The sequence below is a fragment of the Danio rerio genome, chromosome 3 (assembly GCF_049306965.1).
Source record: "Danio rerio strain Tuebingen ecotype United States chromosome 3, GRCz12tu, whole genome shotgun sequence".
Lineage (NCBI taxonomy): Eukaryota > Metazoa > Chordata > Actinopteri > Cypriniformes > Danionidae > Danio > Danio rerio.
Window position 1 is genome coordinate 11888136 of NC_133178.1, and position 24974 is coordinate 11913109.

General features: G+C 37.2%; 1 long non-coding RNA gene across 1 annotated transcript in view; it reads left to right on the forward strand.

The window, feature by feature from the left end:
* Positions 1-6742: 6742 nt before the first annotated feature.
* LOC137490489 (uncharacterized) overlaps positions 6743-24974 on the forward strand; it is a 43749-nt gene continuing 25517 nt past the window's right edge. Inside the window, exon 1 of the long non-coding RNA XR_011010002.2 lies at positions 6743-6947. This is a non-coding gene — a long non-coding RNA (uncharacterized lncRNA). The remainder of the gene's footprint in view (positions 6948-24974) is intronic.

Sequence of the window (24974 nt, forward strand, 5' to 3'; positions counted from 1 at the left end):
TTGACTTTCATAATTGTTTGTATGGAAGTTTATGTTTACAGCGTTCTTTAAAATATCTCCTTTTGTGAAGAAACTCAATTTGGCACAGCTTGAGAGAGAGAGAGAGAGAGAGAGAGAGAGAGAGTAAAATGTTGATTTTTAGGTGAACTATTACTGGGTTATGCAATGAAATGTACTAAATTTCTGACCACATTTAAAAGCACTAGTTAAAATAATTCTAATAACAGACCACAAAAATATTTGTTGTTATTATTATTTTGCAAGAGAAGCAGTATCTGCATATTCTGCACTTCTCCCTTCATATGCCACAGAAACCCATATAGGAACTAATCAAACTGCTGGATTATTTTATTATTATTAAATTAATAAGCCAATAGCTAGCCTATGTTTCCATCCACCTATTTTATGCGCATTTTGCAAATGCGCTTAAAAAACAGTTGGTGGAAACGCCATGATGTGCATAAATTTTGAAAATGCGCATAAAAAACCGGGTAGGATAAACGTTTTATTCGATAAGAAAAGATGCGCATGAACTGCGATGGAACCACTTTCACCGCACAAACTCCAACTTGCGCATTAAAAAAGGTCATGTGATTTTGTTGAACGAGATCATGTGATGCTTAAAATGTGTGTGAATGGATAAAACGTCTGGCTGAGCACATCATAAAACATCTGAAATGTTGTTTTGGTCATTATAAAACGCCTAACCATTTCAGTATTAATGTTATTATATTATTAATGACCTCCAGAATCAAGAGCGCCTGTGCTCCGCGTCTGACACCTTCAACCGCCACTGCGCGCTCACTGCTTGTCAGGATTGTCTTCTGAGGCGCATTCATTTAGAAAAGATTGATGCAGCTTCTCCTATTGCAGCAAATGCAGTTTTTACTGTTGATATTTGGCGCCAGTTAATCAGGAAGTGACGATTTTGTTCGCTTTGACTCGTTGGATGGAAACGATGCTTCATTCGCACAACTTTTAAGCGATAATCCAGTTTTGCGCATAAAGTTTATAAGCATTTTTGGATGGAAACATAGCTTGTGTTTGAATTAGTCCATATTTTACCCAATTTGGGTTTAAATAACCCAGAATTTCATGTTACGCTTCAGAATTTTTTATATTTATTTTCATAATGGTAATATTTAACACTGAATAAAGCACATATCCGCATCTGAGGTGATCCTTGATGTCTGGAGTTGTTCAGCTGCAATGTTGCAGAAAGAGAAACCGTTTCTAAAATAAAAACTTCCATCGCAGATGGATTTAGGTCAAAAACTCCTTTTAACATGGAAATGATGCAGTTAGGACATGGTTTCAACTTTTAAGTAGTTTCTTGAAATAAAACTTAAACTTTAAAAAAGGAAATATTCTTCATTTTCAGTTGGTTGAACTTAATGTGCTAAAATTACAAGAAAAAGCAGCAAAACGACTAAAAGTTTTAAAGAAACAAAAGATGTAACAACTACAGTAATATCTTACATCAAAATGACTCTTAAAGAAAGTTCAATCAAAAATGACTGAGCTTTATGGGTTACTTAATTCTGTTGAGTAAAAATTAAGATATTTTGAAAAATGTTAATAACCTGTTACCATTGACTTCCATAATATTTGTTTATATGGAAGTCAATGGTTACAGGTTTACAGCGTTCTTCAAAGTATCATGTGTGTTCAACACAAGAAAGAAACTCAATTTGGTGCCACAAGAGGGAGAGGAAAATATTCAAGTTTGGGTGAAATATCCCTGGGTTTTACAATGAAATTCCTGACTACATTCAAAGGCATTAGTATAAATAATGCTACTAACAGCCCGCAATAATAATACTTTTCTTTCTTTGCAATAGCAGCAGCGGTATCTCTGCATATTCTGCACTTCTCACCTCATATGTCACAGAAACCCTCCTCCATTCACACCTCACTTTCGTTCGCTTTTTCATGTCAACTGCAGACGTTCAGTCATTCTGAGACACTACAGGAATTGTCTTTGCATCCATCACACCCTAGATGAGCAATAAAAGATATTTGGAGTGTCTGTTTGCACTCGGGACAGATTTTATACAGAAACCTTATCATAAAAGATAATGCAGACCAACATCAAAAACCTGATGTCACAGTGAACCACTGTGACCTGATTAATGCCACATACGGCCTTTTTGAAAAGGGTCGCTCTTTTTTCAGTTTTAACGTGAAACTAGGGACATTCAAGTGCTTCTAAACTTCAAACAGTTGAACACAAATGAAGATATTCTGAAGAACGTTCCAAAGAAATGACACCCATAACAAAAACAAATACTATGGAAGTCAATAGTGACCGGTTTCCAGCATTTTTCAAAATATCTTTTTTGTGTTGAACAAGAAGATGTTTAGCTTTGTGACAAGTGATTAAATGATGAGAGAATTTTCATTTCCCCTTTTACATATTTCCCTTTAATTATGTCTTTGGCTGAACAGCATAAATACCTCATGTAGTCCCTGAGAAATGTGCTTAAGACTGAAGGACCTGCGGCAAGAGCTGTAAAGAAGATAATAAAAAAGCAGTTTACTGTCATGCTTGTCTAACAGTGTAATGCATCACAAGAACATGTTTCAGCCCTCGAGGCTTTGACTGCAGAACAGAAAAAAAAACATATTTGTTTGGGTACATGATGCAGTACACACACACACACACACACACACACACACACACACATTAATTTACAGTGTGTGTGTGTGTGTGTGTGTGTGTGTATACAGTTGAAGTGAGAATTATTATACCCTTTTGAATTTTTTTTTTATATTTCCCAAATGATGTTTAACAGAGCAAGGAAATTTTCACAGTATGTTTGATAATATTTTTTCGTCTGGAGAAAGTCTTATTTGCTTTATTTCGGCTAGAATAAAACATTTTAGGTCAAAATTATTAGCCTCTTTAAGCAACATATTTTTTCCGATAGTCTACAGAACAAACCATCTTTTACAATAACTTGCCTAAATACCCTAACCTGTCTAGTTACCCTAATTAACCTAGTTAAGCCTTTAAATGTCACTTTAAGCTGTATAGAAGTGTCTTGAAAAATATCTAGTAAAATATTATGTAGTCATCATGGCAAAGATAAAATAAAACAGTTGTTAGAAATGAGTTATTAAAACTTTTATGTTTAGAAATGTGTAGAGAAAGGCTAATAATTCTGACCGACTGTATATTGTTTAATATATATTTCTATTATATATCGTGCATATATATAGTTTTTGCATATTTAAGTGGATTGAACATAAAAAAATCAAGTTGTCCCCCCAAAACCTCAAGAATTGTGTTGTTTTGGCTGATTTTAAATTAGTAGTTTGAACAAACAGCAAGCGCTGTTTTTTGAGTGTACTACAGTATATACACTCAGCGGCCACTTTATTAGGTACACCTGTCCATCTGCTTTTTTTTTATAATTATTTTTTAAGGGGTTTTCACCTTTATTGATAGGACAGTGGAGATTGACGGACAGAAAAAGTGTGGGGAGCAGAGACAGGATTGGCAAAGGACCTCGAGCCGGGAATCAAACTTGGATAGCTGCTAGCACATGGATACTATGTGCCGACGCACTAACCACTAGGCTATTGGCACCAACCAACTGCTTCTTAACACAAATTTGAACTTTTTTATTTTATTTTGAACTTTTATACCCCACACAGCATGAAATTCACAACACAAAATGAACATTAAACATGAAAATAATGTAAACAAATTATAATAAAAATAATAGCAAAACAAAAATGATAACAAATATAAAATAAATAATAAAATACAACATACAGTCAAAATGACAACCCTTCAAATTTCCTTTTATGTGCTCTCCAAATACTGCAAAAAGCTACCCCATTTCTGATTAAAAGTATGGGTGGAGTCCTGAAGTCTTGCCAACATATGTTTATATGATGCAGTAGAAGTCATCAGCTCAATCCAATCCTTAAAAGAGGGAGTATCTGAGTTCTTCCAATTTCGCAGCACCGGTCTCCTTAACGCAAATCAGCCAATCACATGGCAGCAACTTAATGCATTTAGGCATGTAGACATGGTCAAGACGATCTGCTGCAGTTCAAACCGAGCATCAGAATGGGAAAGAAAACTGATTTAAGTGACTTTGAATGTGGCATGGTTGTTAGTGCCAGACGGGCTGGTCTGAGTATTTCAGAAACTGCTGATCAATTGGGATGTTCACGCACAACCATCTCTAGGTTTTACAGAGAATGGTCCAAAAAAAGAGAAAATATTCAGGGAGCGGCAGTTCTGTGGCCGCAAATGCCTTGTTGATGACAGAGGTCAGAGCAGAATGGCCAGTCTGGTTCCAGCTGATAGAAAGGCAGCAGAGGTATGCAGAAGAGCATCTCTGAACACACCATCCGGCCATGAGGCGGATGGGCTACAGCTGCAGAAAACCACATCGGGTGCCTCTCCTGTCAGCTAAGAACAGGAAACTGAGGCTACAATTCACACAGACTCACCAAAATTGGATGCCATCATGTCAACATGGAGCAAAATTTCAGAGGTAAAAGGGGGCCCAACCCGGTACTAGTAAGGTGTACCTAATAAAGTGGCCGACGACTGTGTGTGTGCATGTATAGAAAATCAACATTGTTTTAAAATCATCCTTATTGTTGCATGAAATCACCTGTTTATATTTGTGCTCAAATGTTCAGCTAACTAATCTGACTTTACTTTTGCTCAGTGTGTTTTAATCAGCAGCTCTTACTTTTAGTGGTTGCATGAATTCCTCAAGTTCACACTTGCTTGCAGAGAAACCGCAGATGTGGTTCATCATCACAGCAATGACGGACAGGATCCCCTTTAGAAATGACAAAACGTCCATATATTCAAACATCCTTATATTTTATTTGACCATTTTTAAAGATTTGGCATATTTAATTACAGTTTTTCTCAGTGGCTTTGGTGCATTTCTCACAACACTATTTGCATTTGCACAACAGTTAATGCATGTCTCAAAACAATTAGTCATTTGTGCACACCAAAGTAGCAGTTTCTCATTCCTTCCAACAAATTGCAAATGCTTTTAGACATGCATCAATTGCTTTCATTCAACTCTCTGCTGTTTTATAACATTATGATTTGCTTACAGTATGTCATGTCAGTCAAAACCAACTAAACCTGTGAATGCTAAATAGTCATCCCATATAAAACTAATAGTCCTCATTTCATTACTTGAGTCATTACATACAAGAATGATGAACTAGTTGTCAAAATCTATCAAGCAATTTATTTATTTATATTTTTTTCACTCAGATGTTGTCAGACAGTGGGTTGCAACACATAACAGGATGCTGGTGGAATATCTCCCTCCCTACTCACCATTCTTAAATCCAGTAGAGATGTTTTTCTCTTCCTGGAGGTGGAAGCTATATGGCTGGCATCCATGTAACCCCGTCAGTCCTTTGCAGCCAACCCGCCCCGAGCTAGTATCGAGCCGGCGACCTTCCGAATGGGAGTCGGTAGCTTTAACAAGGAGGCTGAAGACCATTGTCTCTAGTATCTGTCGCTAGAGCACCTTTAGAGTTCAGAGGAGTGAGGTTTACCTGCACAGCACTTCACGAGCTGGCCTCCGTCACATCCAAATGCCCAAATGGCCCAGCTAGTGGCCATGGATGCAGCATGTGATGACATCACAGCAGAGTCCTGCAGAGGGTGGACACGCCACTCGAGGAGATACTTTCCTTGCTGCATTGCAAGAGATGATGTTTGCTGTGATGTAGATGAAACTATGTGGCCAGACAGACAGGAATGTCTGGATGTGCATGAATGATTTACAGGCCTGCGTATGTTGTAGGTTCAGTACTAATATGTACTGCAATATTGCCTACAGTTGTGCACAGCTCTACCCAAAGGAAGTTTATGTTTGTTGTAAATAATGCTGTGAATAAATTAGAATGGCAAAGAGCAAATGCAGTAAAAATGTTACACATACATATTCAGTGTCTTGTACTCAGATACCTCACTAAATGCAGTGATGTCTAGGTTTACTGTAGTTTTCAAATGGCTGTGCAAATAGTATATAGTATATAGTATATATAGTACATAGTGCTGTCTTGATCATTTTCAGGACGTGTCACCACAATCTGACTTTTTTTTACATTGGAAAACATTAAAAGAGTAAACTGTCATAATGAAAACACGACAAAGCCATTTGACCATCTTGTTCATATACAATGGTGTCAGGACTATTCATCTTGATGACACTGACACTTTGATTGACATGAATACTTGCTTTTGAGGAATGAGCTATCTATTTTGTACAAGTAACACGCTTTTGCAGGTTATCAACTAGGTTTTGCAGTTTGTACTAATTGTTTTGAGAAATGCATTAACTGTTGTGCAAAAATGCACTAGTGTTGTGAGAAATGCACCAAAGCGACTGAGAAAAACTGTAAGCTGGATAGATAGATAGATAGATAGATAGATAGATAGATAGATAGATAGATAGATAGATAGATAGATAGATAGATAGATAGATAGATAGATAGATAGATAGATAGATAGATAGATAGATAGATAGTCAGGTTTGTTAAAACGTGATTGGCTAATCAGTTTGAATAAGTTTGTGTTGTTGTTTTGTGTGCGTGAGTGTGGCAGAAATTACCACCATGTTCTCTGAAGCTCTCCTTCTGTCTGCCATACTCTCGGTGGTGAATGGCGGGAACTGGCCGAAGGGCGGGAGTCGGCGCACGTCCCCATGGCGACGCAGTGTTTTGTTAGCATGCGCGTGAGTCACCAGTGAGTCACAGTCAGGAGGAAACTCTCTCTGTTCTCCATTCACTCAACCAGAGCCAAATAAGGACACGAGCTCGACGACAGAGACTGGAAAACCGGCCGGTCAGTGGCCGAGCAAGAGTTTGAGACCGCGGGAAGGGACCGGTCACACCCTGCTGCTTCACACCTCAGTTTACCGGCCAAACAACTCGACTTTTAGGTGACAATAATATTTCACTCTATGAGTCACGTCGTAAAGGGTTCAGCAATTTCACTGTTTCACTATGAACAACTGGCCTTCAGCTTTTGTGGTAGGTTACAACAAGCCCAGGCCTTGGTTGCTAGGTTATTTTTGTAAACGAAAACTGAAACTATAAGTCTAAAACTCCAGGGTCAACCTCCATTTTCGTTAACTGAAATAAAATAAATAATTCACAATTAATGAAGAACTAAAACTAAACGAAACTAACAACATTTACTGCAAAAATAACTGAAGTAAAGTAATAATTAGCAAAAAAAAAAAAAACTATCATTCTCGGAATTCATAAGCATTCGTTAATCTGTGGTCGAAGAGCTGATCTTTTTGTGAAACAATGTAAACAATGCATGTTTAACTACATACTGAATTCATTCATTCATTCATTCATTTTCTTTTCGGCTTAATCCCTTTATTAATCAGGGGTCTCCACCGCGGAATCAACCACCAACTTACCCAGCATATGTTTTACGCAGATGCCCTTCCAGCTGCAACCCATCACTGGGAAACATCCATACACACACATATGGACAATTTAGCTTACCCAATTCAACTGTACCATATGTTTTTTGGACTTGTGGGGGAAACTGGAGCACCCAGAGAAAACCCACACGAACATAGGGAGAACATGCAAACTCCACACAGAATTGCCAACTGACCTAGGCAGGGCTGGAACCAGTGACCTTCTTGCTGTGAGGCAATTGTGCTACTCACTTCATCTCCGTGCTGCCCAATATGATCTTTAATATAAAGAAGTTTGTCTAAATTCTTCATAATTTTTGTCTTTGATAGTTTAAATTGCGCTTGTGTGGTTTTGAATTCAGTATTTGCTCAAACAGTTGTTTTATTTTTATTAGTAAAGGATTTGCATTGGAGTTCATGGAAACTTTGCTCTGGTCGAATGCACAGAAAATGTAAAAATCGAATAAAAACAAAAGCTTTTTAAAAAAAAGCAAATAACCTTGTTTAGTTGGTATGGTAAAATATCAAAATTTATGTTCTGAAAGTAGTAGGATTGACGGGAATGTTAGTGATTAATAACAGAAAGAACTTTCACTTTTGAGTGAACTTCTGTCACATGTTATTTTAGTATGATAAAATAAACAAAAATAGTAATGCAGAAAAGTATTTTTCGCTCTGCCAAGCCTTCTCTGTTGCTGTATAGAGAAGCAGCCTGCTCAGTCTCCTTACCCCGGCCCCACCCCGCCCACCGACTCCTGAACGTCTCACTCACTCACTCACTCACTCACGTGGGCATGCACTGTGGTCTCATGAGGAAACGCAGCTTTTTGATATAATGTTTTTCTTGTTCCCAAATACAACTAATTTATCAAGTATTGTTTGAAATAAGTATTCGTAAAAACAAGCTATTCCTGCTTTTCCGAATACCGTATTCCGGTTCGGCTCCACCCATAATATATATATAATTTTTTGTTTTTTGTTTTTTTTTTTGCTTTGCATCGCACCCTCCTGCGATGTGACTATCGCGGATGCGCACATCGCGATTTCGATGCTGAAACGATATATCGTGCAGCCCTACTTTGGGCCCATTAGTACTAGCATCGTTTCAACGCCACAACCTACCTAAGTATTGTTGCTGACCATGTTCAGCCCTTTTTGACCACAGTGTAACCATCTTCTGATGGCTACTTCCAGCAGGAAAACGCACCATATGAAAAAGTGTGAATCATCTCAGACTGCTTTCTTGAACATGACAATGAGTTCACTGTACTCAAATAGCCTTCCCAGTCACCAGAACTCAATCCAATAGAGCACCTTTGGGATGTGGTGGAACGGGAGATTCGCATCATGGATGTGCAGCCGACAAATCTGCAGCAACTGTGAGATGCTATCATGTCAATATAGACCAAAATCTCTGAGGAATATTTCCAGTACCTTGTTGAATTTACCACAACTTTTTTTTTAGATTATAAATGTACCCTCAGGAACAGATGATGTGGTTTTACCTCTGAAATTAGACAAAATTGAAGCGTCTTTGTACAAGACAGATGTCATAATCCTTATTTTAGGCTTTAACTCAATTTTAACCAAATGTTTTGTTACTGCACATTGCCACTGTAGTGCAGCAAACAGCTCTTTTATTAGCATCCACACTTGTTTACACTCACCGGCCACTTTATTAGGTACACCTGTCCAACTGCTTGTTAACGCAAATTTTTAATCAGCCAATCAGATGGCAGTAACTCAAAGCATTTAGGCATATAGACATGGTCAAAACGATCTGCTGCAGTTCAAACTGAGCATCATAAAAGAGAAAATATCCATTGAGTGGCAGTTCTACGAGCGCAAATGCCTTGTTGATGTTGATAGAGAATGGCCAGACTCGTTCAACAGAAAGGCAACAGTAACTCAAATAACCACTTGTTACAACCGAGGTATGCAGAAGAGCATCTCTGAAAGCACAACACATCAAACCTTGAGGCAGATGGGCTACAGCAGCAGAAGACCACACAGAGTGCCACTCCTGTCAGCTAAAAACAGGAAACTGAAGCTACAATTAACACAGGCTCTCCAAAATTGGACAATAGAAGATTGGAAAGACGATGCCTGTCTGATGTGTCTTGATTTCTGCTGCGACATTCGGATGGTAGGGTCAGAATTTGGCGCCAACAACATGAAAGCATAGATCTATACCGCCTTGTATCAACGGTTCAGGCTGGTGGTGGTGTAATGGTGTGTGGGATGTTTTCTTTGCACACTTTGGTTTGGGCCCATTAGTACTAGCATCGTGTCAACGCCACAACCTACCTAAGTATTGTTGCTGACCATGTTCAGCCCTTTTTGACCACAGTGTAACCATCTTCTGATGGCTACTTCCAGCAGGAAAACGCACCATATGAAAAAGTGTGAATCATCTCAGACTGCTTTCTTGAACATGACAATGAGTTCACTGTACTCAAATGGCCTTCCCAGTCACCAGAACTCAATCCAATAGAGCACCTTTGGGATGTGGTGGAACGGGAGATTCGCATCATGGATGTGCAGCCGACAAATCTGCAGCAACTGTGAGATGCTATCATGTCAATATAGACCAAAATCTTTGAGGAATATTTCCAGTACCTTGTTGAATCTATTCCACGAAGGATAGCGGCAGTTCTGAAGGCAAAAGGGCGTCCAACTTAATACTAGTAAGGTGTACCTAATAAAGTGGCCAGAGAGTGTTTATCAAGTGCAAATTTTGTTGTTTTAAATTGATACTTCACCCCTTATTTTTCACCCTCAAGTTGTAATAAACCTTAATTGGGTTTGTTTTTTTCTGTCGAACACAAAAGAAAATATTTTGAAGAATGTTGGAAACCGGTAACCATTGACATCTATCACAGGGAAAACAAGGTTCTCGAGAGACCTACCTGAGCTCAAACTCCCCTTTCACCCTGCAAACGGGAGGGAGCCACGGGCTCGAGGATCTTATGAGCTCAGGGCTCTTTCCCAGGACAGCATGCAAAATTAGCTTTAATACCAATCATCAGCTAAGTGTGAACTCTTGAAGTTTAATTTAAAAGCATATAATGGGATATCAGTTTTACACGACTTACAAAGCATAGTGTCAAAATACTCCCTGCCATTGGGGAAGTATTGGAAATATTCAGTAGCTTTTAGCATTTATGTACTTCAAATATGGTGCTCATTTGCTGTCAGACCCATGGCACCTTTTGGAAACAAAGCAATGTACCCGCGGGGTCTTAAAAGCATTGAAAAAGTCTTAAACTTGATCATCTCAAATTAAGGCTTTAATAGCCTTGAATTTGGATTTCATTACAAAGGTGTTATTTTATTCTTTTATTTTTGCCTTTTCTAGGATAAAGTTAATACTGTAACAAAATGAACTGTTACTAATGTAGGCTAATTAAAAATTCATGCAGCGTGTGCACCTTGCGTTTCACATCATTGCAGAAAGCGCGGAAGCGTGTGCACCCTTTACTATGGTTACTAGGCAAGTGAGGAACTAAACAAGATAGTCGTAGCCTAGTTTGTCGGCTAAAATTGGAAAGTGTCGGTTTAATCTGCTGTAGCCAAGGAATCCAAAATACGTTTGGGTCAAGCCTGTGCCAGGAAATGACCGCAATGCCTACTGCTGTTGGTGCCGGAAATCTTTTAAGCTAGCGACGATGGGTGTTAAAGCCCTGAACTTCCATACCGCGTGTAGTGCTGCTCATCAGCGCCAACCACCTATTGTGCTGTTCTACCAGAAAGACTTTAGGAGGCAGATTAACGTTTAAACATTTATTGTGAATTGTTTGCATAAATGCGAGTTCGTTACCGTCCTTTCATAAAGTCCTTTGGCGTAAGCCCCGTCTATAGTGCAGAAATTTGGATGAGCTGGCAGATCCTGCCTAAAGATGAAGGCAGGGCGAAGCCAACCCCTTGAGTGGAGACGAGGCTGACCTGGTGGTGGTGGTGATGGGGAGGATGGAGGGAAACTTCCACAATGTCACCTGAGTAAAGCGAAACAGATGGTTTAGATGGGCTTATTTATATGGCTTTCTTGGTTGTTATAGGCTGACGAGATAATTATGAATGACGTGACATCTCAGTCTTCCTGATTGAACTATAGCTAAAGCTTTTATTTCTGTGCACCGGAGACCTCTTTGGTTACTGAAACAGCTTTGGCTATCAGTAATGAAGAAATTTCCACATTAGAAGTGTTGCGACCACAATCAAAGAACATCCTATCTTACTGTGGCTCAACACCAACTCTGCAGGCTGGGGTAATGTGGGTCCCTAAAACAATCTCTGAGCACCACTCTAAAATGCATCGCTCAGCGCCGTCACAAGACATGCACATGACAGTTAGAAGTATCACACACCAGACGCGCACATTCGTATGCTATTCAAAATTAAACTATTCAGATGGTTGCGGCAGAAATATGAACAGTGTCCTGAGTCATGGGTGGGCCAGCGACCAACCTGTGGCGCCAGTGTGTGTACCCTTATAGAAATGTTTAGAATTCTGAAATGCAGTGCGCTGTGTGGCGCGGCACATCGCCGAGCAGTGCTATTGATGTGCTACCCGCTTTACAAATCGAATGAGAACATTACAGATGTTTTCAAAACCATGTTTCCTGTCCACGAGGTTGCAGCTATATTCTCATGTGGAAGCAACAAAACTGCATATTATACTAAATTTGGACTAGCTCTTTTTATATCTAAAGAAATGACTGCCCAAGTCAATAAGGCCAACAGGTTTGTGGCCATATTTGACCAGAGTCTCAATAAGATGCCGAAAGTAAACAGTTGTACCATCATATTCGCTACTTGGTGGACGACCATGCTGTTGCGTATGTATTAAATATAACTGATAATTGAAATTGGCAACGTAGTGGGGCAGAAGGTAATGCTGTCGCCTAACAGTAAGAAGGTTGCTGGGTCGCTGGTTCGAACCTCGGCTCAGTTGGCGTTTCTGTGTGGAGTTTGCATGTTCTCCCTGCGTTCGCGTGGGTTTCCTCCGGGTGTTCCGGTTTCCCTCACAGTCCAAAGACATGCAGTACAGGTGAATTGGGTAGGCTAAATTGTCCATAGTGTATGTCTGTGTGTGGATGTTTCCCAGAGTTGGGTTGCGGCTGGAAGGGCATCCGCTGCGTAAAAACCTGCTGAATAAGTTGGCAGTTCATTCCACTGTGGCGACCCCGGATAAATAAAGGTACTAAGCCGACAAGAAAATGAATAAATAATTTCAATAAAATATTTTATTTAATTCAAGTCCACTTGTGCATAATTGTTTTCTAGGGTTTAATATGTATACAGATTTGGCATTTTCCTCTCATAATTCTGTCGGAATAGGTACAAAGTTGGCATTGAATTTAATTTGAAATGGTATTAAAAAGGTCTTAAAAAGCCTTGCATTTCATTTGGAGGATCCCAGGGGTAATCTGCAAAAGCTACTATTTCTAATCACAATTTTGGCATTTACTCTGCAGCTGAACATTGATGACAGCATTGTTAATCATTTTATACAGACGTACTTCTTCATTCTAAAATGAGAAGTTAATCATTATTTGCTTTGCATATGTCGCGTTTGCAGAACAAAAGGACCATATTTTGGACCAAAATGAGACATGAGTAAACGATGACAGAATCTTCTTTTTTGGCTGAACTTCCCCTACAAGTGGTCTGACTGTGCTGTCTGAAGTGTTTACATGGCTTTTGAGGGCGAATTAATGTTGCAGTCTGACTGAAATCAAGCTGATGAAGTGCATGAAACCAGACCGACTGATCCAGAGTCTACGCTGCTCACAGTTACACCATGGTGGTCAACCTCAGCGCTGTGTGTTTTGGGAATTCACTAGATTTCTTAATGGCAATCGTTCTGCCAAAAGTGACCAAAATTCTGTCAAATTCAACCAAAATCAGCACTGCACATTGCCAAATGCTCTGCCAAATGGATGATGTCAGTATGCCTTAATAATCATCTTCAGAGAGAACAGAAAATCAGCAGTGAAAATGGTCAGAATTGATCGGTATGCTTTAGCGGAAAAGTTCCTGTACATTCTGTATACTTCTAAATTGTTGAAAACTAAAGATTGTATGCACGTTACCAGTTCATATCTCATGTGTATCTTTTATGTCTTTCATGATTAACAGTTTCATCGATTCCTAAGAAAGTTACAGATTTGAATACAGTAAATCTGTACAGAATCAACTTTTTTACCTCATAAATGAAGCCATCCTCAAGGCCTTGTGGTCACAGCTTAGTTATTATTAAATACAATTGAAAAATCTTCAATATAGAATAGTCAGAGAACTAAATAAACAACATCAAAAGCAGTCTTTGTAAAGCTCATCAAATTTACACTGTTGGTGGCACGGTGGCTCAGTCAGGGCTCAACAATAAGGACTGCTCGATGGCCCGGGGCCAGCGTGAGAGATGCTCGGGACAGTAGACGGAATCGTTACTGGCCTGATCGGGGCAGTGCTGCCTTGTCACTAAATTTTAATAGAAGGCAACATGACCACGACATCAAATTATGAGACTAAAGGAAAACATCTGTTTCTAACTTTGTGGAAACATTTAAATCACGAAAAACATGAAGGTGATGTTTTGCTTAGTTTGCCGTCACTTTTAAGTCAGCCACGTTTTGTTTTGCAATAAAATACTTGCACATTTTCCATACTGCTATATTTTACTGCTAAATATTTTTCAAATAACTTAAATTCTACAGTCACTGACATTATTTTCATTCATTCATTTTTTTTTCGGTTGTGTCCCTTTATTAATCTGGGGTCGCCACAGTGGAATGAACCACCAGACATTATTTTGTGACACATTATTTAATATATGTGGCTGATAAATAGCAATTAACTTTTTTATTTCTTTGGTGGGGCCAGTAAAAATTTTGGCAGGGCAAGTAAAAATCTGAACTACTGGTCCAATCGGGAAAGTAGAAAAAATCCTTAGCGTTGAATCCTGTCAGTGGTTAGCATTTTCGCCATACAGCAAGAAGATCGCTGGATTGAGTCTGCTGTTGGCGTGAGTTTCTTACAAGTGCTCCGGTTTCCCCCACAGTCCAAAGACATGCACTATAGGTGAATAAAATAAACTAAATTGGCTGTAGTGTATGAGTGTGTGAATTTGAGAGTGTATAGGTGTTTTCCAGTACTGGGTTGCAGCTAGAAGGGTATCCGCTGCATGAAACATATGCTGGAATAGTTGGTAATAATTGTGGTGACCTCTCAAATAGAGACTAGTCCTAAGGAAAGTGAATGAATGAATTTACACTGTCACGGTTAGATTATGTCTTAGACGCATTATTGTGTATGACCCATTATCTAATAATTTAGAGGGATGGTTCACCCAAAAATGTAAATTTAATCACTATTTACTCACCCTCAAATGATTTCAAACCTTTACTAGTTTCTTTGTATCTCTTAAACACAAAATAATTTGTTTTGAAAAATGTTAGAAGCCTGTAACCATTGACTTCCATAATAGAAAAAAACCAAATATTATGAAAGTCAGGGATTACAGGTTTTTAGTATTTAACTAAATATCTTATTTTGAGTTCAACAGAAGAAAGAAACTCTAACAGGTTTGTGACAAGTGACACATTTTTTATAGTATATTTTCTCCATTTCCTTAAAGGACTGTATTGCACAGTTTTTAATGTTGCCCGACGATGATTGGTTGCTATGCGGTTGCCGAATTTCAATTAATGAATTTGTTTATATATTTGTGGATTAACAGGGAGGTATGGGTGATACCTTAACCTTTGCGTTGCAATACACTAGTGAAAAATCTCCCCATCTTAATAATTAGTCTTATTGGCATAATAAGGATAAAACATACAATCGGTCTGACTGAATTGATGTACCACAGTAGCATTTGTTTTGTGTATGAATCTGCTTTAAACCCAAGATTCCCTGACATACTTTAACCGATTTTCCACTATCATGTCGAATGGTTCTAAGAGGTGAAGTAGTGGTGCAGTAGGTAGTGCTGTCCCCTCACAGCAAGAAGGTCGCTGGTTCGAACCTCGGCTCAGTTGGCATTTCTGTGAGGAGTTTGCATGTTTTCCCTGCGTTCATGTGGGTTTCCTCCGGTTTCCCCCACAGTCCAAAGACATGCTGCAGGTGAATTTGGTAGGCTAAATTGCCCTTAGTGTATGAGGGTGACAGGTCGGCCGGAATGTGTAAAAAAAGTCGTTATCATATGGACAAGTCTAAATGAAGTACTTGTTCCAAAGAGCCGACCCCGCAACCATACGGGACTAAGGCCAAAGAAGAAGATGTCAAATGGTTCTAATAACAGTCCGGTATTATGGATCCAGTTGTGTTTCCATTTGAACCACTTTTACAAACTATTCTATTTAGTGTTTCCTCTAGGAATTTTTCCAGCTGTGGCCGGATTAATTTTGGCGTGGCCCCCCTGCCATGGAAGAATGAATTTAGTGGAAACTATGCTATTTATTTATTTATTTATTTATTTATTTATTTATTTATTTATTTATTTATATAATTATATTTATAACCATTTTTTTGAGTGAGACAAATTAAATATAACAACAAGGTTAAAATTAAGCTAAAAGTGAATAAATTTAAAAAAAAAATGTCAGGATTTAAATTTAAAAAAAAAAAAAAAAGAAAGAAAAATTACGATTTAAATCGATCTTGCCCCCCACAAAAAATGCTTGGAGTTGAATGTTATTAACCTATATAACCTTATCGTGATTATAATTAAAGGAAAAATAAAAGCTAAAGAAAATAGTTGTCATTTAAAGATCAAAATTCACCAGCTCTATTTATTATTGCATACAAGACATCTATAATAATAATAATATAAACTAAACTATTTTATACAATTACAGTGAAAGGAAATTCATAGTCATTGTTAAAAAGGGGACCTTTCTTTTTCAAGAAAGTTTTATGAACATAAAACAGCTCGTTTATTAACATCCACACTTGTTTCTAATAAGTGTAAGTTTTGCTGTTTTAAATAGATAGTTCACCCCCAAAAAATAACATTTTAATTACCCATATATAGTACCAAATTTATATGTTTATTTTTTTCTGTTGTACACAAAAGAAGATATTTTAAAGAATGTTGGAAACCGGTAACCATTGACATTCAATGTATTAAAAAAAACCATTAAGGTACTTTGGTGAAAGGTTACAGGTTTATTCATATTTATTTTGTGTTACATTAGTTTATAAAAATTTCTCGCGTTAGGCAGGTGGGTTGCAATACATTGCTTTTATTTGATAGGGGTTGCTGCATCTGGTAGATTTCTCTAGTGCACTCAGCGAGTTTAGTCAGTGTTGATTTTTACAATAATTAATGTCTTTGTGGCTGAGTCATGTAATTTATCGGTAGGCCCACCCGGAATCTGCACGCAGAATTCCGCAAATTTTTAGCCCAATATTAACTGTTTAAATTTACTTTTAATTTACTTTAATTTACTGTTTATTTACTTGAGTAAATGTGTGTAAATCTATATTTATTCAGTTTTTTAATTAATTTGAGTAATATTATTGACTAATGTGAAAATGTTTTGATTTATGTATTTATGTACAATGCAGTTTGCACAGTAATATTTATGTAATAGTCTTTTACTAGATATATTCTATGACATACTTGCTTTGTTTACCAAATAAAGTGAATCTAATTGGATTTGCATTTTAAACATTAATTAAAAGTTAAAAATATATTATTTTTATTTCATGTATTAAGGATTTAGCTATGATACTCCCAAAATAATTACGCAGAAATCCGCAGACTTTTACCAACATTCTCTGCAGAAATAGCAAAAAACGTCCGCAGATTCCGTCTGGCCCTATTTATCGGTAAACAGCAATGTTGGATTCCGACATTAGATTGGTTACAGTCATAGATATTTATCTTGTGTATATACCTATAGGTAAGAGTTCCTTTCATATGCGCGTCTTCTCTATTAGTTGTCCTATTCCTTACCTGTCACTGTGAGAAACACAAGGTGTGACACAGTTTCAAATGTACTCTTGTGGTGAATGTGTTACTGCGAGCCCAAAATTTAGCCGTTTTTTTAATTTTTTTTTTTCAAAGAGAGCAACATTTCTCTGAGTTCTTCCTCTGCTTTCTGCTTGTTATTTGTGTGTTTCTATGGCAAATGGCGGGGGGAACTACGAGAGCCAAGAGGGGAGCGTGACGTATTAGAATGTCCATTTAAACAAATCGATGTGAACTTCACACGTGAGTTTATTGATAAAATCGATTTATTGCCCAGCTCTCATTTGAATGCAGCATAGTTTCTGTATTCCTCAGCTGCAGAAGTTGTTGATGTCTCTACTTTTGTAATGCATCTGTGACGTTTTTGCTCAAGTGTGCCCTCTAGCATCCGGTATGATTGAAACATATTATTACATTACATGTGTGCGCACAACACAACAAAAATTACACTTTTCTATAAAGATAAAAGACTTTTATTTTATTTATTTATTTTTTGTCTCTCTACGATGTCATTTATATCATTATCGCTAATGACAAATACCAGAAATTATTGTGATATATTTGACTTAGTGCATACCCACATTCCTATTATTGTTTATATTTTGGCTGTTTCTGCAGAGTGATTTTTGTCATCGCACATTCTGTGCATCCTCACTGCAGTTCTGTATGTTGCTACTTAGATTTTAAAGCTCGCATAATGGACTGCAGTAGTGGCATAGTACTTATATTGACTGTTTGCATGATAATGGATTCAAGGGCTCCCATTTATCAGACTGTGGATGTTAGGTGAGGTGTAAGGACATTTCCCATGAAAGAGTGGCATTAGAAGGGCATCACTGTGAGAAAGAGACAGGGAACGTGCGTATTGGGAGATGCATTCAAGAAGGGAGTTTATTAGATGTGCATTTATTTATAGGGATGCCTGAGAACGGCAGTGTGTCATCGTGTCAGTGGATGATCTCATTCAAATGAGCTCATATGGAGGAAGTGCTGTTGCTTTCATTTCCTCATTTCTGAAATCATTTAGTCTCATTTCCCATTCACACTATTAGAGGACTTTAATTTATTGCTCAAGTCAAGATTTATGTGACTATTCAACATTGACTATAACTATTGAACCTTTGCTTTTTATGAGGAAAATGTGAATGCATGCATAAAACTCACCATAATTATGTCAGGGCGTTGCCATGGTTTGTCTTGGTCATTCAGTTGGTAGGGTGTTAGGAATGGTTGCTAGGGTGTTGGTTGGTTTATCTTTGTTCTTAGACTAAAACAGCTGTAGGGTCACATGCAGATGAATTCTGGAAGATTGGTGGTCAGCTGGATGGAGTGTGAGTTCTAGGGCTGAATACACTCAGACTTGGCCTTCAGGCATGAGGGCAGGAATGTGTGCTAGGAACTTCCAAGCAGCCTTGTTCAGGCTGTCAGTCCAAATACAAGTTTTGTGCATAACCCAATTGAAGTTTGATCATATTCAGAAAGCGTGAACGGCAAAAAAATTAACAAAGGTGAAAGTTTTTCAAAGGTATTTCAAGCTACATTCACTATGGCTGCATCTCAGTCAGCTCCCTTCTTCAGTAGTCAGTAAACTGATCAGGGCATTAGCCATGTTAACACTAACTACAGAGGCTGTCATTTTGATCATTAAATTATTGCTATTTAATAACTTTGCTGAAATAAAAAAAACATATCTATAACTTTTTGACTTTTAGTAAATATGTGTATTTTCTTTCTAGCGTTGTTATTTTATTAAAATTACAAAACACAAAAGAGTTCTGATTATATCTACCTCCATAGCAGTCAAAATAAGCACATGCATTTCAAGCGTTTGCTACTTTTCCCCATGTCTTTAAAGCAGAGCTAGGTAGACTATCCAAAGTCTATACTCAAGTAAAAGTACAAGTACTTGCAGAAATTTTTACTCAAGTAAAAGTAAACGTAACAATCTTAAAATTTACTCTAGTAAGAGTAAAAAATCTGATATATATATATATATATATATATATATATATATATATATATATATATATATATATATATATATATATATAGTTAAAGTCAAAAATTATTCACCCTCATGTGATTTTCTTTTTCTTTTTTAAATATTTCTCAAATAATGGTAAACTGAGCAAGGGAATTTTCACAGTATTTCCGATAATATTTTTATTCTCCTGGTAATGTTTTTAAAACCATTTTACAGTCCCTAATTACGCTAACTTGCCGAATTACCCTGGTTAAGCTGTTAAATGTCACTTTAAGCTGAATACTAGTATCATGAAAAATATCTTGTCAAATATTATGTACTGTCATCATGGCAAAGATAAAATAAACCAAACTATAGAAATGTGTATTAAATATTAAAAAATAATGTTTAAATATTATATTTTTAAATAGTTACAGTGTGATTCATGTCATTCACGTTTATGTTGCAATGTCAGTTCGATGTACAGCAAGCATCGCATTATCAAACTATTCTTGTTGACCTCTTGGAGTGAAAACATAGACTTCACTTAAGACTCAACCATGGCGTGACCGCATTATAAACTCGCACGTCTTCCTCGACTTCAGCCATCATTCCAACATATGCGCGCACGCTATAACCGAAAGCGGGACCTGCGTCTCTATAGCAACCTCTCGCGACACAACCAAGCAAGCAAGTCATGATTTTTCTCTAATAATTTACTTGAGTAAAAGTACACATCTTTAAATGTACTCAAAAAAGTATAAGTTACCCAATGATTTAACTCAAGTTAATGTAACGAAGTAAATGTAATTTGTTACTACCCACCTCTGCTTTTACCATGCGTGCCTCTGATGCCTAGCAACTTCCTCATATCAAAAACTTTCTGTTTGACGTCTAGTATGACGTCTTATATGAGAATGGTCCGAATGACGGATATGGTAATTCTAGTACTTATAGAATTCTGGTAGTTCCCAGACACCATTTTTAAAGTGCTGTCTCAATCACAAAATTCTTCCAGTGCACTGAAAGAGCATTGATGCTCACTATGCACCCTTAACCCAAGATTGGATGTGCAAAACACAAAACATATCGTCGAACACAAGATATTTTTTTCTAAGGAGAAACTCCTATTCATATCTAACATGAAAGAACAGCTAGACAGGTTAAGAACAATCCAGCCGACATTTATAATATTTGACAGTTGAAATGTTGCTGGTATATAAAATATAAAATATAAAAATTATTTAGCTGTAATGTACTTTTATAAACCTCATAAATGTAATATATGAAAAATATTAGCTTTGTTGTTGTTTTATTAATTCTGGTTCTGATACAAGGACATTTTTGAGTCACACGCAGTAATGTCCCAATGTCTATTGAACCAAGCTCACCATTACTGTCCTTATTAGTGCTCAAATTAGTGTACACGGCCTACTGATGCACGGGAGCTATAGAGCTGATAAAGATGCATCCTCAGTCACTTTCTCACGCCACGTCAGACGTTGTTTGTAGAAAACACATTGAAAGTTGTCACAGAAACAAGGTTGTGTAAGTCAAAATAGATTAACAGTATACTGTAGTCAGGGTGGTCCAAACACATTCCTCTTTGAATCTTAAGACCGGCAAAAAAGCAGCTAAAATAAAAAAAACTTGCTTCCTATATTTCTGCCTGCGTGTATAATCTATCACAGTCTCAACAATACAATTAATTGTTATTTATATAGAGCTTTTCATAGATGAAGTTCTAGTAAATAAAATCAGCTTCAGTTCAGCATGTTGTCAACTCCTAGGACAACACGTCAATTACAAACCCTGTTGATGCTGCTGTTGTTTTTGGCTTAGACATACAGTATTATCACAACATCATTGATAAAGAAACCAATGCAGATATTCTGACAAGAAAAAATCACATGAGCAAGATTTGAACACGTGGACAGTGAATCATTTAGATCAGAATCAATTTGAATATACAAACAATCAGATTTAAACATAGAATTTAAGCAAGGCTTTACTTAACATTAGATTTTAGTTAGATAGATTAATGAATTGCCTTATGGGTGCTCAAACTCTGGTTCTTTTGATGTTTAAAATGAAACTTTGCCATTTAAATAAGTGATGATTATTAATATTTTTGGTAGTTTGAAATATTTTCTAGGATCAATTAAATTGTTCAAAAGTTGTCACAGCGAAGAGGTCTAGTAATGCAATTTTAGAGTATAAATGGACAGAAAATGTGTTAATTAATAGATTATTTGGCGTGTGCATGGTTTAGGGCTGGGTGATTAATCTAAATCAAAGTGCAAACACAGTTGAGCGAAAGATGTGATTGTCATGCACATCTTGTAAGGGAAGCACAGCTGTAAATTTCCTCTGAAGGCCAAGGGGCGCTCTCGTGCAATACTCAACACTTACAAAGAAGAAACCGAGAAAATCCCCATAGCATTGCATTATAAACCGAACATATAACTCCTTTCATTGATTCAACGTGACTAGTAGATGATAAAGTCTAGATAGGATACAGCTGTGGATATGCACATCAGTATAGCATCATTTTTTATGACACTGTATAAGTATAATTAATATTTTTACAGTACTGTGGTTGGGTTTAGGTTTCTATGCATATCAGAGAACTTTTGTAAATTTAATTAGATGCTAATAACACAATAAGATGTCTCATCTTTGACCAATGTGCATTATCTGGGCTACAGCTAAAATAAAACAACTTCAACAAAAAAAAAACAAAAAAAAACTTTCGGCAGTTCCTTGAGTTCCTACAGAAACTCTCACTATCAAACTAACTGTCAAGATCTTTATCATCTGACATGACAACACTTGTCTGTCATAACTATCACCATTAAACGAGGAAATAAAGACATGACGGTCTTAGAGAAGAGAGGGAAATGTGGTCTAAATGGAGGAGAGGGAGGTCCCGTTGAGAGTTTATTTCAGTGGGGTATATTTAGACACCACCATAAAGCAGAGAGGAAAAACGGTGATGTATAAACAGTAGTATGAATCTGATGTAACACACTGCAATAGGCCCACACACACAAACACACACACACACATGAGAAAATTCTGCTGCAAATTACACTGAAGTACCAGGAGCATAACTCACACTCTGATTATACACATAATGACCAGCATAAAGAGGAATCGGTGCAGAAGTGAGCCGGGCAGCTGGAAAATCAATACTATTAATGTCTATAAGCGGCATGCGTAACAGTACCGGATAATATCATGAAGACTACATGAGCAGTCCGAGCTCTACACTGCAGCAGCCACAGTGACGCCATTGTGGTTCAAAACGCACTTCCTGTCTGCCGCCACAATGTTTGTGTTTCATGTTGCCGTGGCAACCGTGAGCACATAAATACCAGAGCAAAAAAAAAGAGGAGGGAGTGAGTGAGAGAGAAACTGAGACATCGAGGGCAAACCCATATGACTAGCCGGAATGAAAACTCAAATGCACCCAGATTTTGCTTTACTGCTGTGTGTGTGTGTGTGTGTGTGTATATATATATATATATATATATATATATATATATATATATATATATATATATATATATATATATATGTGTGTGTGTGTGTGTGTGTGTGTGTGTGTGTGTGTGTGTGTATGTGTGTATGTGTGTTGTGGATTAGCAGTCGCCCCTAAAGCAACATTAAAATACCTGCTCTTTCCATACAGTTTTATAGCCTTTCCCAACAAACTCCTGTGAATTCATGCAGCATTTGTTTTGTCCTGCACATTCAGATGAGTGGCTTTCCTTTACCCCTAACATTTTAAAACTTTAGAAAAGACATTTGATGTCATTAATAAGCAAAATAGACCTGGTTAAACTTAAACCCAGCTTAATTTAAGCTATAATATTTGTTGATAATATTGCTTACCTAAGTATAGTCAGTGGTGTAAAGAAACAAATCACAAAGACTCAAACTACTGTAATTGAGAAGAATCAGTCCTGTGATTCCTGTCCAATCAAATCGCTCATAGAAGGTAAATCGCCTCATAATGAACTACCTCAAGACATGGGCGATTTATAATTGCAGCAAACTGTGTTGGAAGCATTAAAAGTGTGCAAGAAAATGTCCAAAATCTTTACACACAATGACCCAGAGACTGTTTAGATCAGGGGTGGGCAATCTCGGTCCTGGAGGGCTGGTGTCCTGCACAGTTTAGCTCCAACCCTATTCAAACAGACTATAGAGTTCAAGTGATCTTTAAGACACTGATTAGTTTGTTCAGGTGTGCTTGACTAGTGTTGGAAAAAAACTCTGCAGGGGCACCGGCCCTCGAGGATCAAGTTTGCCCATCCCTGGTTTAGATGCATGTCACTGATGAGATGAAGGATGTTGACAAAATGGTCTTAAACACCCAGCAGGCACAAGACGTCAACATGACGTCAGATTGAAGTTTTAATTAAAATCGGGTTGACATCAGAACTCAATGTCAGGCCAACATCAATGTCCAACATCCAACCTAAAATCAACCAAATATCAAGGTCTAAGGATGATACAGCTTGACGTTGTGTGGACGTTACCCCTATGACGTCTATCGGACGTTGGATTTTGGTTGCCATACGTGATGAATAAATGTCAGTATTTGATGTCAATATGACTTTGGTATAAGATGTTGGCTCGATGTTGGATTTTGGTCACTTTTCTCTCACAACCTAAAATCCAACAAACAATAATGTCTAATGATGTTACAGCTTGGCGTTGTGTGGACGTTACCACGTCTATCAGACGTTGGATTTTGATTGCCATACCTGACGAATAAATGTCAGTATTTGTTGTTAATATGATGTTGGTTTGAGATGTTGGCTCGACATTGGATTTTGGTCACTTTCTCTCTCACAACCTGAAATCAACCAAATATCAACATAATTTGACGTCGTTATTGGACATGAAAATAACGGTGTCTTTAAATGCTGGCTAGACTTGAGTTTTGGCCACCTGATATCACAATCTAAATCTAACCTAATATTAACGTCTTATGACGTTGCGTGCCTCTGTCACTAAATGTACTACAGAATATCACAATTACACACATTCACAAATTACATGTAAATGCATCCAGTATACTATAGTGTAGACCATTTGAATGTGCTGATGTCAATGGCCCATAAACATTTTCTGCTTATTATTAAACTATTTCATAACTGTAACAAGAGGCAATTCAATCATAACTTAATGTTAAAACAGCTATTATAACATTATTCATCAAAATGAGGCTCTTTTTGAATTCTCAGAAACTCTAGAAATTAAAAATGTAAAACAGGAAATACGCTGGGACCATTGTTATTGTTTACATCTCTCAAAATAGTCTATATAGTATAGTATAGTGTATAGTATATATTATAGTATATATAATAGTATAGTACAGTGTATAGTATAGTAGTATAGTGTTTAGTATATTATATAGTTTAGTGTAGTGTATAGTAGAATATAGTATAGTGTATAGTTTAGTATAGTGTATAGTATATATAATAGTATAGTACAGTGTATAGTATAGTAGTATAGTGTATGGTATATTATATAGTTTAGTATATAGGATAGTTTAGTATAGTGTATAGTATAT